Here is a 14,353-nt window from a genome sequence, read left to right on the forward strand (position 1 = left end):
ATACAAGTCCGCGCTCGCGTCCCCCTTCACGGCCTCCCACCAGCGTGCTCGGGTCCAGCTTCACCGCATTGTACCGGTGTGCTAGGAGCAGCGGCTAACCTGGGGTTAGAACATGGGTTAGCGCGATTGGCTCGGAAATTATGCTGAGTACTATTACAGGTCGACCTTCTTTGGTATTGATTGTAGTTTGAACTCTAATTTTAAAAAGCTGTGCCTAGTAAGAAGAGAAAAGCGGGAATCTCAATTTGATTAAATGCGTGGGTCAGATATAGTTCCCGAGCAGCTGTCAATCGTAAGGGCAACGAACTTTTACTTAACTCTGGTTCGAACGTCGCTAGAGCGCAATGTCACTTTTAAGGGACAAATGTAGATTTTCATAATATTGTCACGAACGACAATCGATGAGGCGACGATTGATTGAAGGAAACTAAACGTTTAATGGAGCGAACTTGTGCACGAGACGAAATAGAAGAAAGCTGGAGTCGATGGCAGCGTAACAGCGGGATCGAACGCTGGGGCGAGACTAACTCCGGCTCGCCACGTGGAGCACCTTTTGTACCCGCGTCGGTTTTTGGAACATTCGGTGTAGAACGTTCGGTGCGTAGAACATTCGTAACTCGATCAGACGACAAGGTTCTTGAACTTACGAGAACGCCAAGTTGAACGAATAAATAAAGGAAGAGTCCGCTCCCTGGAATCGAACCTGGAGCCGCTGCGCAACAGCCAGTCGCAATAACCATTGGACCATGCACGCGCGCGCTCGGCGACGCGCGTGACAATATTTGCAGGTGATTGTTTGTGCTAATTTTTGCCGGAATTTTGCGGGCATTAGATTTACAGGCTAAATTAATTACCGAGTGTAAAAACTGAGAGAAAGATATGATTTATCTTAACTGGAGTGTTGCGCTGGGCTTAATTGTTCGACACTTTCTTAAATACCTATTGTATAAATTGTACCTACTATAAACCGAGTCTCATTCCTAAGGGAGGCTGTGTGTTCTTCTTGCGTGCTATATTTTTACTACAAAATATAACAAGTAATATTCTTCAGTATCAAAAAGGGACCCCCAGTCATGATCAGATATGAATTCATTTAGCGATGCAATCACATTTTTTCGTGTTCAAGTGACGGGTTAAGAGATGCTGCGGTCTGTTCTAAAAAACGTCAGTCACTGCTCCCCAAACCAATATTTTTCCTCCTACAATATCTACCACAAAAGATCCAGGGTCACTTCATTCACTGTGTTTTCAAACTTGGCATGCTGATTATTGGAAGCTCGTAACCACTGCATAATGGCGGAACAACTGACACGCGCAAGTGATTCCATAAGATAGCGGACTTCGGCACTATAGAGACAACGAGCCAATCAAACAGCGTCGAAAGTGCAACATCACTGCGCTCATCACCTCCTTTTCTAGGTGTGCTTTCGCCTTTTCATTTAACCAAACGCCTAAAGTGTGCCGCGACGTTGCGAATTTGGTCCGCCATTGTGCAGGCATTGTACAGCTGCCAACGGAGGGCAGTCTTTCGAAACGTAGAAGTCTACGCTGGTCTCTTACAGGACCCACGGTCGCACAATACACCTTTCCAACGCTCGTCACTCGGGCGAAAAATACCGAGTCACCCAGGCTGTCTGCGTATGCGTGGCGTCTGATATCTGGCAGAAGAGAGCACAGCTGAGCATGATCAGAAGGCGTCAGCACATCCTCGTGCACAAAGGCGGCAGCGCACAGGCGTATATGGGAATGGTCCATACCAAGAATCACCTTCTGCGCTCGGCCATCTTTGTCTGCTGAGCTTTCTGGCCATGCGTTCTCGCCATGCGCAGTAACTCTATTGTAGGATATCGGATGTCGCACATGCACCGACGGCCCAGTGACGCGGCATTTTTTTTCGCGCGGGTGTTGAATGCATAATGCTTATATACGTATATAGCAGACGACTCGGTTATACCTTAGCGACAGAATGGTCGCTGTTTAACTACTGAACTTCTGTAGTGACTGGCAGAATGAGAGAGGCAAAGGGAGCTTCAGTTGTCCCGCCTCCTGCGCGAGCTTCCTGCCTTCGACAACGCTTCGCCGTTTCGTGGGCCACGAGTATGCACGCGCGGCCGGAGCACTGCGGAAGGCAACGAGCGCGTGCCGGGACGCCGGGCGTTAAGGACGCCCTCTCGTTTTCACCTTGTCAGTACTAAAAAAGAAAGCTACGCTTCAGTGCAATGACAATACTTGACCATCTTGGTGCTTACTGAAGCTTTATTTGGAATCACAGGAAACGCTTTTTCGTCCGCCACAAGTGTTTAAACATTTCGCGACGGAGCAAGAAAATATTACACGAGCTTCCTAACACCGAAGCTAATGTTGAGGAGGTCGCCCTTCTGAATCATGGCGATCGGCAGTTGCGTCTGCTCTGTACTGAGCTCCAAGATGGCGGCGCCCAGAACAATATCGGGCAAAAGAGTGCCGAAACTGGCTCATTTGGTGGCTCTATCACCGACTATGCGGCGAGAAACTGACTCTAAAAAAAAAAAGGTATCACCATGCACCCTTTTGTCCCATATAAAACACCCCAAAACTTCATTTCGACGTACAGCGCCCTATAGTCGAACAGACTGCACCAAGTTTTACCAGGGGCTTGATAACGGTGCGATATAACTTATTAAATTGCTAAAGTACGTATCAAAGACCAAAGAAAGAAAACACGGAGCTTTTGCAGTACGGCCAAGAAAACTCCGATAATCTTTTTTGTAGTCCATAATACGTCCATCAGCTATCTTAATAAGTTGTACCACACGGCTATCAAGCCCCTCGAAAACTTTGGGGCCGCCTGTTCGATTATGGGGCGCTGTACGTCGAATTGAAGTTTTGGGGTGTATTATATGGGACAAGGGGTGTAATAATACACCTTTTTTTCTGAGAGCTAGGAAGAGGGGGAGGAGAGGCGTGTACTGTCGTCTCCTCCTCTCCCCGAGATTTTCGGTGCATTGGTTGGGTCGTCAGTCACCGGTTCTTCGGTTCGATCCGGTAAGCGAGTGCTGCTGACCAATACGAGCGTGTCGGCGGCGCGGCCACACATGAGGCATATAACTTGACATGTTTGCCTGCGGCGAGATATCGGTCGCTTGGGCAAGTCGTCATTATGCGCGACCGTATATTTTCGCGGACTTTACATCGATGTCACTGGCTGCGCGCTGGCGGACCTCGCTGCTGTCCCCGGGCACACATGCTTCTCGCCATCACGTCGACGACGTTGAAGACAAGCAGGAACGAGAAGCCGACGTACATGCTCAGAATGCTGCCCAGGTTGCTGACCAGTCCCGAAGGCTGTAAGAAAGAAAGAGCGTGAGGCACGGAAATGACGTCACTACTCGAAGTGACTTGCTGTCACTTAGAGTGACAGCAAGTCACCTCAGTTTTTATTCAGTTGTCACTGACAACTTAATAAAAAAAAAACGAAATAAAAAAATAGTTTAAAGGGCCTAAGTAAGACACAAGTTCTAGCCCCCCCACAAAATTCCGAAAAAAAAAGAAAGAAGAGGTGTAACGCAATATTTACGCCGTTAGAAACAATTTAGCTGGAGGTAGCCCCCCAAGCAGCACAGATTTTGGCCAAGCAATAGCCAATGCCTGGTGATGGTCTTTTGGCCAGTGGCCAGAAAGTGGCCATTCATTGGTCAATGCTCGGCCGATGGCTGATGGCCAGTGGCCATTGGCCAATGGCCAGATAAAGGCCAGTCACCGGTCGGTCTCTGGCCACTGTCTGGCCACTTGGCCAAGGACCATTGCCAGCCATTGGCCGATGACTGGCCAAATCTGTCTGTTCTAGGCCCCGCCCATTAGCGAGTAGCTAGCTACGCTCCGTTTCTCGGCTCTCATTGGTAGAGATGATCGACATGTGGTGTGGAATGTTCGTCGTAAAATTGTTTGCTTAAGCTTGTTATAACAAGCTTAAGCAAATTTAAAAGTAAGTAGTCAATGTGATAAGACATCTTTGTTGCACAGATCAGCGTCTCCAGCGAAGCAAGCACATGAAGAGACGTTAGATCAGAAGCAGGCATAGGGCAGGGTGCCACCTGGGACGGTAGTCTAAATCTTAAAGAGAAACCCGATGAACCATATAAAATAGAAAGGAGTCCACTCATTTTACTTGAAGACACTTCATTTCACAGACTCTTGATACCGCATAAACTATCCTGGCCCGAAATTTTATACAATGCCCCAGGGCAAAACGACTTGTGATGGAATGCATTGGAATGAAATGTGTTTGACGTGAAGTGTCCGAGGTGAGCTGTTTAGGGGATGACGTGACATGGAACCGCTAACAATGAACAGTGGGTGAAAGCTGCTGGGATGACAGAGTCACGGCAGCTTTGGCTGCGACGACACGCAGTCTAAGCGTAGACTGAACACGAATACCGAGGCACGGGCCAACGTCTTTGGTAAGAGCTCTAATCCCACGTCGGGGTGAAAGTACCGGTCCGCGAATGAAGTCGTACAATTCTAGACTGTGTTGTCAGTGCGGCTGGCTTTCCAATGTTTAGGAAGTGATACAACTCATCAGCTTGAGGGTGTCTGAGAGTGCTCTTTGGACAATAACAACAACAACTACTACAATAACACTCCTTTAAACATTTATTTGAAAATGTCCTAGATATTAACCTGTCTTCAGTGCCCATTTTAAGGTCTCAAAGATGGTGGGACGATTATTTGGCATGCCGCGGTTCCTAAACTGAACATAATTTATGGCATTCAAGAGGACATTGAGGTGCATGCTTGTATACACCGAGCGACACCGCTAGCGCGAACACGACTTTGGCGCTTTCTTTTAATATTTCACTTGAAAAAGCTACTCGAGCATCAACATTTACCGCTTAAAGGGGTACTCCGGCGATTTTTTTAGAAACCCCACCTTACAACATTTTCGAAATCGCCATTTTTTACTTATTCCAGTATGCTATGTACTATCGCGAAATTCAAAATAGTTATTCTTTGTGTTTGTTATCGTCCGCCGAAGTGTACCCATAATTTTGTAAACGAACTTCATGATGCTCTCAATATGGTTGTAACAAGGTTTCCAAACAGTCCAATATTTCTTCTAGGTGATTTTAATTACCCAAACATCTGTTGGTCGCACGAGAGCCCGTTTCCTAATCCATTTTCGTCGGAGTGTTTTGATTTCTTGAACATTTTAACCAACACATTTCATTTCTTGAATTTCTTGAACAAATTTCTTGAACATATTAACCAACACATTTCATTCATCTTTTCTACCACGCACAGCTCAAGAATGGAACCACCTTCCCGGTTTAATTGCTGCCATAACAGACTCTAATCTTTTTCGAAGTGCCATAAATAACCATTTTTGCGCTGATTTCTGACCTGTTTGTTCACTTTTTATTTGTTTTAGTATTGCTGAATTGTTATATTTTCCCTGCCTACGCTCTCCCCCTCTGTAATGCCTTCGGGCCCTGAGGGTACAATAAATAAATAAATAAATAAATAAATGTGTTCCGATTTTAACTTATTGCAGCTAGTTACAGAACCCACGAGAATTGCAGCCACTTAAGCAAATATTCTTGACCTTGTTCTAACCTCCACACCTGACCTTGTATCCCTAATATCTCACCTGCCAGGACTAAGTGATTACTGCTCGTTACTTGTCTCTCTAAGCACTCCAAAGTGTAATAGTAGAAAAAAGATAAAACTTATTCGAGACTACCAAAAAGCTAATTTCCACGCTATAAACGATGCCCTCAATCAGTTCGTAAATCCCTATTTTGTTAACTTCTCCGAGCGTTCCGTTGAGCAGAACTGGAATATGTTTAAGGGTCAAGTCGCCGTCCTCACCGACAAGTACATTCCACTGCGATCTGTAACATCTCGCCCTCAATCACCGTGGTACAACCCGTCACTGAAAAGGCTATCGAACAAGAAAAAGAGATTGTTTCGTGCTGCTAAATCTTCCAGTACTGGTAATCGGTGGGAGTCTTATCATGACGCCAGTGCAGTTTACAAAAATGCCATTCAAGATGCGAAATACGAGTATTTTAACGTTAAGCTACCGTCTATGTTAGCCACTAACCCAAAGCAGTTTTGGAATGTTGTTAGTAAAAAAGAAAAATTCGTAATTTCACTCAAGGCCGCGAACGGAGATATTATTTCTAGCGATGAATGTGCTCGCGTTTTGAATGATGTTTTTATTAAGTCCTTTCAAACTGTCACTAACACGCCTACTTGTAGGTTTGATGCGAGTGATTTTTTGCCTATGGGGCCCGTTTTTGTCAATCCTATTGGTATTGTTAAAATAATCGATAACTTAAAACTTTCTTCCTCTGCTGGCACCGACAGCATTAACTCAAAGTTCCTCAAAAACACAAAAAATGTATTGCTCTTTGATATTATCTCAAATTTTTTCCCCAGTCGCTTTAACTTAGAGAGTTGCCTGCTGATTAGAAGATAGGGAAGGTGGTGCCACTCCACAAAGGAGGTGATAAATATTGCCCAGATAACTATCGACCGATTTCGCTTACTAGCATTCCATGCAAGATACAGAATATATCATCTACTCACAACTAGTTCAATTTTTTTAATCTAACCTTTTCTTCAGCACCGCTCAGCATGGCTTTCGTAAGCCCTTCTCTTTCGAAACGCCACTCTTGTCATTCACCCATGATTTGCACCAAGCGCTTGACCAAGGGTCCCAGGTAGACTGCATTTTTTTTTTTTTTTACTTTTTCAAAGCATTCGATAAAGTTTCACACAAGCTGCTGCTATTAAAACGTAACAGTCTTAACATTGACGCAAATGTTCTGTCCTGAATAACTTGTTTTCTCACTAATCGTTCCCAGTTTGTAACGGCTAACGATGAAACATCACAACTAGCCTCCGTCAATTCTGGAGTACCACAGGATTCTGTATTAGGTCCACTATTGTTCCTTATCTATATTAGCGATGTGCCGAATTTGATATTTTCTTCAATTAGTTTATTCGCTGATGATTGTGGTATTTACAGAGAAGTTACTAACGCCTCGGATGTTCTGAATTTACAAGCTGAAATTAACCATGTTTAAAATGGTGTGAATTATGGGGGATGGAACTTAACACGACTAAATGCAAGGCCATGAGAGTATCACGTAAATGTATTGTTCCTTCTTCTTATTTTCTCGAAAATGTTCCATTACTTTCTGTTTCTTCATATAAATATTTAGGTGTTTATATAACCTCAGATATTTCCTGGCAAATGCATGTTGAGTATGTTATTAATAACGCTAATCGAACGCTGGGTTATCTAAAGCGAAACTTTTTACTTGCCCCTTCATCTCTGAAACTAACCCTGTACAAAACGCTCTTCCGCTCTAAATTATAATATGCTTCTTCTATCTGGGAACCCCGGTCATTCCAAACTAACTAACGCCCTGGAATCAGTTCAGAATCGCTCTGCTCGTTTTATTCCTAACAACTTTCATCGCACCGCAAGCGTAACCTCCATGAAAAGTAGCCTATCGCTGCCTAACCTCACTTTACGTCGCAAAATAGCTCGCTTACGTCCCTTTCATAAGATATACCATACTAACCAATTACTTTACAACAGACTGCTGAATCATCCGTCTTATATTTTGTCACGCATTGATCATATGTAAGTAGACATTCTAAAATGTAACACTGATGCACTCTGAGAGTCATTAATTCCGAAAACTTCAGTGGATTAGAACCACCTTCCCGCATCTATTGCAACCGTTGTTCCTGACCATTTATTTAGAACTGCCATAAATAATCTATATTGCTCAGATTGAACTGCAAAGTGTACTTCTGCCTCTAACCCCCACTCCCCTCTGTAATGCCGATGGCCTTGAGGGTATTTTAAATAAATAAATAAATAAATGTCAAGTCGGCAAATGAAAATGACGCCAAAACCAGGATTCGAATATACCCGCGCTTTTTGTTGCCGTGACGTCACAGGATGGCAGGACTGCGTTTCGAGCGGGCTATCTGAAGATGGACTATGCCGAGCATTGGTTTCGTGCTGCTACGCGGGAGCTGGAGCGATCTTTCAAAGCATTCATTTGACACCATGAAACTGTTTGTAATCAGTTGGGAACCAAGTCCACAGCCCAAAGAGTGAACCCCTGCCTAACCATGACGTGACTTTTTCAATGTTGCCAATAGAGCTTTTCACCTTGAAAAACATGATGAGGACCAAAATTGTAAATTCTATAACTTCGCGAAAAAAAGTTAGTTAGGGCCGAATATTTGGGTTACTATTTCAGCGATGTTTGTTGGTGTGTTCAGCAAGTTTTTAGGCAAATCGAGGACGAAGAAGACGCCGGTACCCCTTTAAATGTGTACCCCACTGACCACTTTCTATAGTTTTAATGATAAACCTGTTGTACCGTCAGGTGGTGCAGGTCGAGAGAAACAGTTTATTTCCTTTATTTTTAACTCTCACTTAGAAATTGAATAATTAAGTAGTTTCGATGACTGTCCTTCAATACTAAGAAAAACCCGACGATGGCTTGTTCGTGCTAACAGCGTCGCGGAGTATTACGTCCTGTCCGAGCCATGCTTTTACATCATACGTACCAATGTAAAACTCAAGACACCGCGCACACATGCCGCCATTTATCTGCACGATTAGTACGTGTTGTTGATAGTCTTTGGGCAAAACAAATTATAATAATGTTGCAGGCCCCTTCACATTTGTAAAAGCGTCAAACTGACCGTGATCTTCGGCGACTTGATTTGCATCATGACGTCGACCGTCTCGTAGTGGATGATCACCTCGGTCAGGACGCTGCAATGTCATAAGAACTATTGGCCTCGAGATCGACCTATAGGTGGCGCTACGGTCGCACTATCATCATCATCAAAGCGGGGATAGGAGAACGGCCGCCCCATAGGCTCTCCACGTTCGCGCGCGAGACGGCGTAGATTCTTGCGTTTATTTTGCCGCATACTATCGGTGGGAAAACAATGCTAGCGGAAAAGGATGCGGTACTGTTCGGTGCTTCAGTGAAGATCGAATCGTGTTGCCAGAGTAAGGCCTAAATTTATATAATCGCTTCTGTGGGCGCGTCGTCTGCTTTGGGCAGGCGTTGGAAAGCATGGATCACCACGACTGATGCCTCTCCGGCTGAACTGGAATATTTATGTTAAATATTTGTTTCTTTTAAAATGGATGTATCGGTTCATCAACGTGGCAATTAAAAAAAAAAACAATAAATTCCAACCCAAATAACATAATACTGGTACTGTAAGCTGTGAAATCGCAGCTTCTATGCTTTTTTTTTTTTAACTTAGCTTTTGCAGTAATATAAATATATAGAATGAAGATAAGTTAGCGCTGTATTGGAAATTACCATGCTATTGAGTTCCTCTCCCCTTTTACTGTGCGATAGTGTGGGTAAGTTTTTTGGAGTCTGAACAAATCTACTGCGTTGCGATGGGGACAGGGTGTCTCTACTAGTTAAAATCTGCAAACTGCACGGATGGCAGGACAACTGAAACAATTGGAACAAACTGTTCTGATATACCTTCCGTGACTGTAATAAACGAGTGTAACCGAGCAACGCAGCAATGTTCCTGTTATTAAATGCTTTTCTCGGTAGTGTGGGTTCACCCGCTTCAGTTTTCTTGGTGAGGGCCGCGGATGTCAAGATGCTAATACTATAAATTTCTGGCTAAATAATGTTGGATTCAAACACAGTAGACTCTGCAACCCCAACAAACGACGCGCACCACGACACAGACAGCACCGGCCGCAGTGATACTCTTTTACTGATGAGGGCTAGCGAGCTTCACGAGACTTTCCAATCACCCTCCGCCCTCAGGATATCAGGACTGGGCAGTTCATCGATTAACTTTCAGATTATTCAAGTAATGCTTTAATTGCAATTTTTTTTTTGCCGGTTAATTGGAGCCTTGTGCTGGAGAAAGTCAACAAGGAGTAAAAAATGCCTGCTTTAATATTTTTGACGTCTTTATTTCTTTTGTGACACTGGCTTGCACGGTAAACCACTTCAGCGTGCTTGTCATTTCACCGAGGTTGATTATACTTCATTTTAAAAGGCTTCCCGTGTTCATATTTATGTAGGACTCACAACGTAAAGTTTAGAATGGGAATGCAGTATACCATTTATGACATACTAAAGCTAGTAAAAAAATCTATAGTTTTAAAGTCTTTCACGCAATATGAACGGCGAAAAATCAACATACGGATTTATTGATTGATTAGTCTATTAAAGGGATAGCGATCAGTCGGGTTAATTTTCTAATCAGACCACAGACCCACTCAACATTCAATGCATTATGAAAGCCATGGTTTGTGCGAGATAACAAAAATACGTGGGACCAGCGATTGTATACAAACCAACACAGTAAGATTATGGAAGCTTCCGGCTTAATCATAATCGCTTTGCTGAATTTCTACGCATGGGAAACGATACAACACAACCTTTAGTATAGAAGAAACGGCAACAAAAACATAAAACATTTAATAGGAATGTCAAGCTCAGCCTGAAACGGGCTGGAGTCGTCGAGATCCATGCTTCTGAGCGTGAGCCCGTAGCAGGTGACGCACGGCGGTATCCCCGCTTTCGCGCGTTTCCAATTTCGGCCGCACGGTGGCGACACGGTTCGATCTCGAGGCGAATAAGAAACGTTGTTGACCGAAGATATAGATTGATCCGACTTGGCACTCTACTATAATAAGTATACGCTTGTGGCTGCATAAAATGTACGAGCAAGGTTATAAGGAATTTGATTCAATATGAAGGCATTTCTATTGAGATGCGATAGATGTCGCGAAAAGCTTTCTTTCTCGCGGGTACAAGCATCGAAATGGGTAAGCGCTTATATCGATCATATATGATTCGGTCGTTGGGGGGTTGTGATTATCCGATCAAGCGAAACTCACCGATCGTCAGTGTCGTTGGCTTCAGCCGCCTTGTTTTTAACCTGGAACAGGTATCTTCATGGGTAAACAGGAGTACTTACGCCGCGCAAGGTTATAAATCGTACGATATGTATGGGACTCTTTGTTGCATAACTTACGATATCATTGGTCCAGCGAAGGCTCGCTGCGGACTTTTGAAATTGTGTTTCGCTGCAATAATGACACGTGACAGTGTAGACAAAACAGTATACTTCCCAAGAGATGCATTTCCGGCGCCGAGTGCCAGAGTAGATTATATTGAAAAGACTCTCTTCAAAAGTCCTCGCCCGCACTTGTCCGCCATTGTTTGATCACGTATTTTGAGCATCTATTGCACACGAGGGTCGCTTCAGCTCTCGGCGTGAACTCGGCTCGGCTCGTATTGGATAGGAGCGCTACGTCAGCATTCAGCGAGGACTCGGATCCAATCACGCGCTTCGTGTCCAATGGATGGATGGATGTATCTGGCTGTACCCGTCGTAACGAGCGGTAGCTTGCGCCACCTAGCTTACGCCTTAAGAGACAAACATATGACTCCTCCCGTCCTGCTAAACCAATTTCCTCCTCCTAACTATCACCAGGCAGTGTGTGATATCACCAGGATGTCCTTTGGTGGATTAAGCAACCCCCCCCCCCCTTTTCAGAAAAAAAAAAAAAAGAAGAAAGAAATCACACGTCTTTTCTTTCCGTCGAGGGAGTCGCCAATTTTTCTCTATAGTCAAACCATGTCGGCATTACCCCAGCACCGCACCTACTGGGGAACAGGCTCGAGTCCTTGTGCCGGATCCACGCGGGAGGGAGTCCCAATTTTCTACTGTCCAATGGCGACCTCCAATGTTGACTGGCGAACTTCTGAAAAGGGTCTCTTCCTTAATGAACCCTATGGACCCTATACACTCTTTCAATGCGTACCTCCAGTGAGATGCCTGCAGTCCGGTAAGCGTGTGCCTGTCACTTTACGGTAAAGCAAGCAAAGCAAGCGCCAAACGAACTAAGTGTGCCAGAAGTTCTCTCTATATTATAAAGAGTTTTGGAGTAGAGGGCCCAGCATTACGGGTCCCCCGTGCAGCTTGGGGCACAGCGCATGTTCAATGCGACGCTCTAGGAACCGTAGGGACCCTAGGTGCACGTCCTAAAACTGTTTAGTCGCAAGTGTGCTATCGAGGCATGGTGTCTAATGCGCACCAGCACATCCAACATGCACGTGAAGGTATACCCCTGGCAAGCACGCACGGACATGGCGGCGGCTCGATGTCCTGTTTACGATCGTGTATAGACGTTTGCAAGCAGACGCGGTTCAAAGCCTGATAACCGTGGATGCAAAAAGCTTTGTTTGGCGTCAGCCGGGCAACCACGGGGCAATAAGATGTCCTTAGTGGGCACGCGCTGGCAAGGCCTGACTATCAGACGATCGTGCACCCAGCAAAATGGCCGCCACACCCAGAAGCCCTTCTTGCAAACGTCTATAGCCACCAGACGCTGTTTCTAGCAGTACTGTGTGCTATGCATCTTATTCTTTTATTTTTGTTTTTGACTTATAGATTGTATCTGCATGTTAGTGGGAAATTATTACAACTTAATTTAAAATTTCTTTTTGTAAGACGTTTGTTTGGAAATTACTGTAGCAAAAATCGAGTTTCCCTGTTTTGGTGGGATATTAGGACCAAACTGTAGCTCAGCCGAGCACATTGAGTGTACCAGGGCCAAACTTGAATCAGTAACCCACTCTGAATAAATCTCAGAAATCACTTGTACAAGCTCCGATATTTACCGGGAGAGTAAGGTTGGGTTTGTTTTGTAAGAAATATTGAAAACAAAAATTAGCTCTATTAAAAGCTACAAACACTAAAAACAAAATCACCCTGCTCAGTACGGAGTTAAGCCTTTTTAGATTAAAAGTGAAACGGAGTTTTCGTGAGTCGAATCGTTTTATTCGACAAAACATGCAGCTAACGCAAGCAAAGTTCGGAAGGATTTTCCCAACAGAACGTCCCAAATACTCAAACAATGTCTTTTTCTTTCTAGGCACGTAGAAAAATTAGGACTTTTAGTTGTAACGTTTGATTGAAGCAAGAGTGCTTCTTAATAATTAGAAAAATCAACAAAAAAACTTGCCGATTGAAAAGAGCGAGCTTGCGAACAGACGCACCTTTGTACCAGAGTGCCGGAAGGCATGAGAAACTGATTTTGGCCCTCGCTGTATTTGAGGGATAGTTACATCGACGTTTCCAAGAAAGTCACAATAAAGCTGTAAAGTGTTGTTTATGAATATATTATGTTATGATATTTATGTTTAAATTGGTGCGGCCGTAAGGACTAACACATTTGGCACGCCTTGCAAAATATCGAATTCCAAACGTATACACACCTGAAATTGGGCACGCAAACGTAGTTTCGCAAGAAGTTTTATGTAGATTTTGTTTTAGATGTCAACTCGGAAGTAGTAAAATATTAAAAATAAATCAAAATTGGAGGCCGCGTATGAGCTGGCTTCCGAATAGCTTGCTAAACGCAAAAAAAAACAAAAAACGCAGAGGGTTAATTGCAGAGGCTGGCGACGCAAGCAAGATAATCGCGCTAATTAGTACTTTTAACGAAATACATGAACAATGACAACCTAGGAGCAAGCTCATAGACGTGAAACTTTTTTTCCAATATACGTTAGCATGTCCAACTTCAGGTATATATGTACGCCTGAAATTCGAATTTTGCAAGGCGTGCCAAATGTGTTAGTCCCTATGGCCGCATCCTGCACTTCAGCTTTTACATAATCGCCACACAGATTGAGGCAGTTATTGTGACCTGGTCCAAGATATCGGTTCCCCCCTTTAAAAAACTGCCGCCTCGGTCTTGTCATTCCATCACTTCAAGCTGTTTTCTTCACACACACGATCGTGGCGGGTGGCGTCTTGCACGAGCATATGATGGAATCACCTGAGAACCGCAGCAGCAACACACTCCTTCGGGAGGGCCTCCAAAAGCCTCTGCCGCGTCGTAATAACTGCCTTAATACGTACGATATTTGTGCGAAGAAGTAGCTAGAGTGTGCACCTATGCATTTTGTGTGTATTCAAAAAAAGTTTGTCATCACTTCTTTTTTTTTTTTAGCTCAATTCATCGGAACTTAGATAAAAAGCAGGTACCCTCGTATCTACATGTGAGGGCACTTAGAGTGCTCGAAACTTGGCAGTATTGCCGTATGAACAGATGTAAGCCTATTGAGGGTGTACTTACAAACAAGGTCTCCTGCAGGGACACGGTATTACACGCTGCTTAACAAGCTCAACTGCTGTTCGCACACAATCCACTGGAAAGGAAAATACACGCATATTGCGGTGTCAGATAGACGGCCACTGAAAAGTCTACGAGTTTTCCTGTTTTCTGTCCGGTGGGTGGATATATATATTATGGAACAGTCTTGCG

The 14,353-nt window shown here is 44.2% G+C and overlaps 1 long non-coding RNA gene across 1 annotated transcript; it reads right to left on the reverse strand.

The window, feature by feature from the left end:
- Positions 1 to 10,911: 10,911 nt before the first annotated feature.
- LOC121833349 lies at positions 10,912 to 14,245 on the reverse strand. The gene is made up of 3 exons (XR_006076651.1): positions 14,165 to 14,245; positions 11,050 to 11,101; positions 10,912 to 10,953 (listed from the first exon to the last, which is right to left on the reverse strand). It is a non-coding gene; the product is annotated as an uncharacterized LOC121833349 (long non-coding RNA).
- Between the last annotated feature and the right edge of the window lie 108 nt (positions 14,246 to 14,353).

Source organism: Ixodes scapularis, unplaced genomic scaffold (assembly GCF_016920785.2).
Source record: "Ixodes scapularis isolate PalLabHiFi unplaced genomic scaffold, ASM1692078v2 PGA_scaffold7__128_contigs__length_106722199, whole genome shotgun sequence".
Classification (NCBI taxonomy): Eukaryota; Metazoa; Arthropoda; class Arachnida; order Ixodida; family Ixodidae; genus Ixodes; species Ixodes scapularis.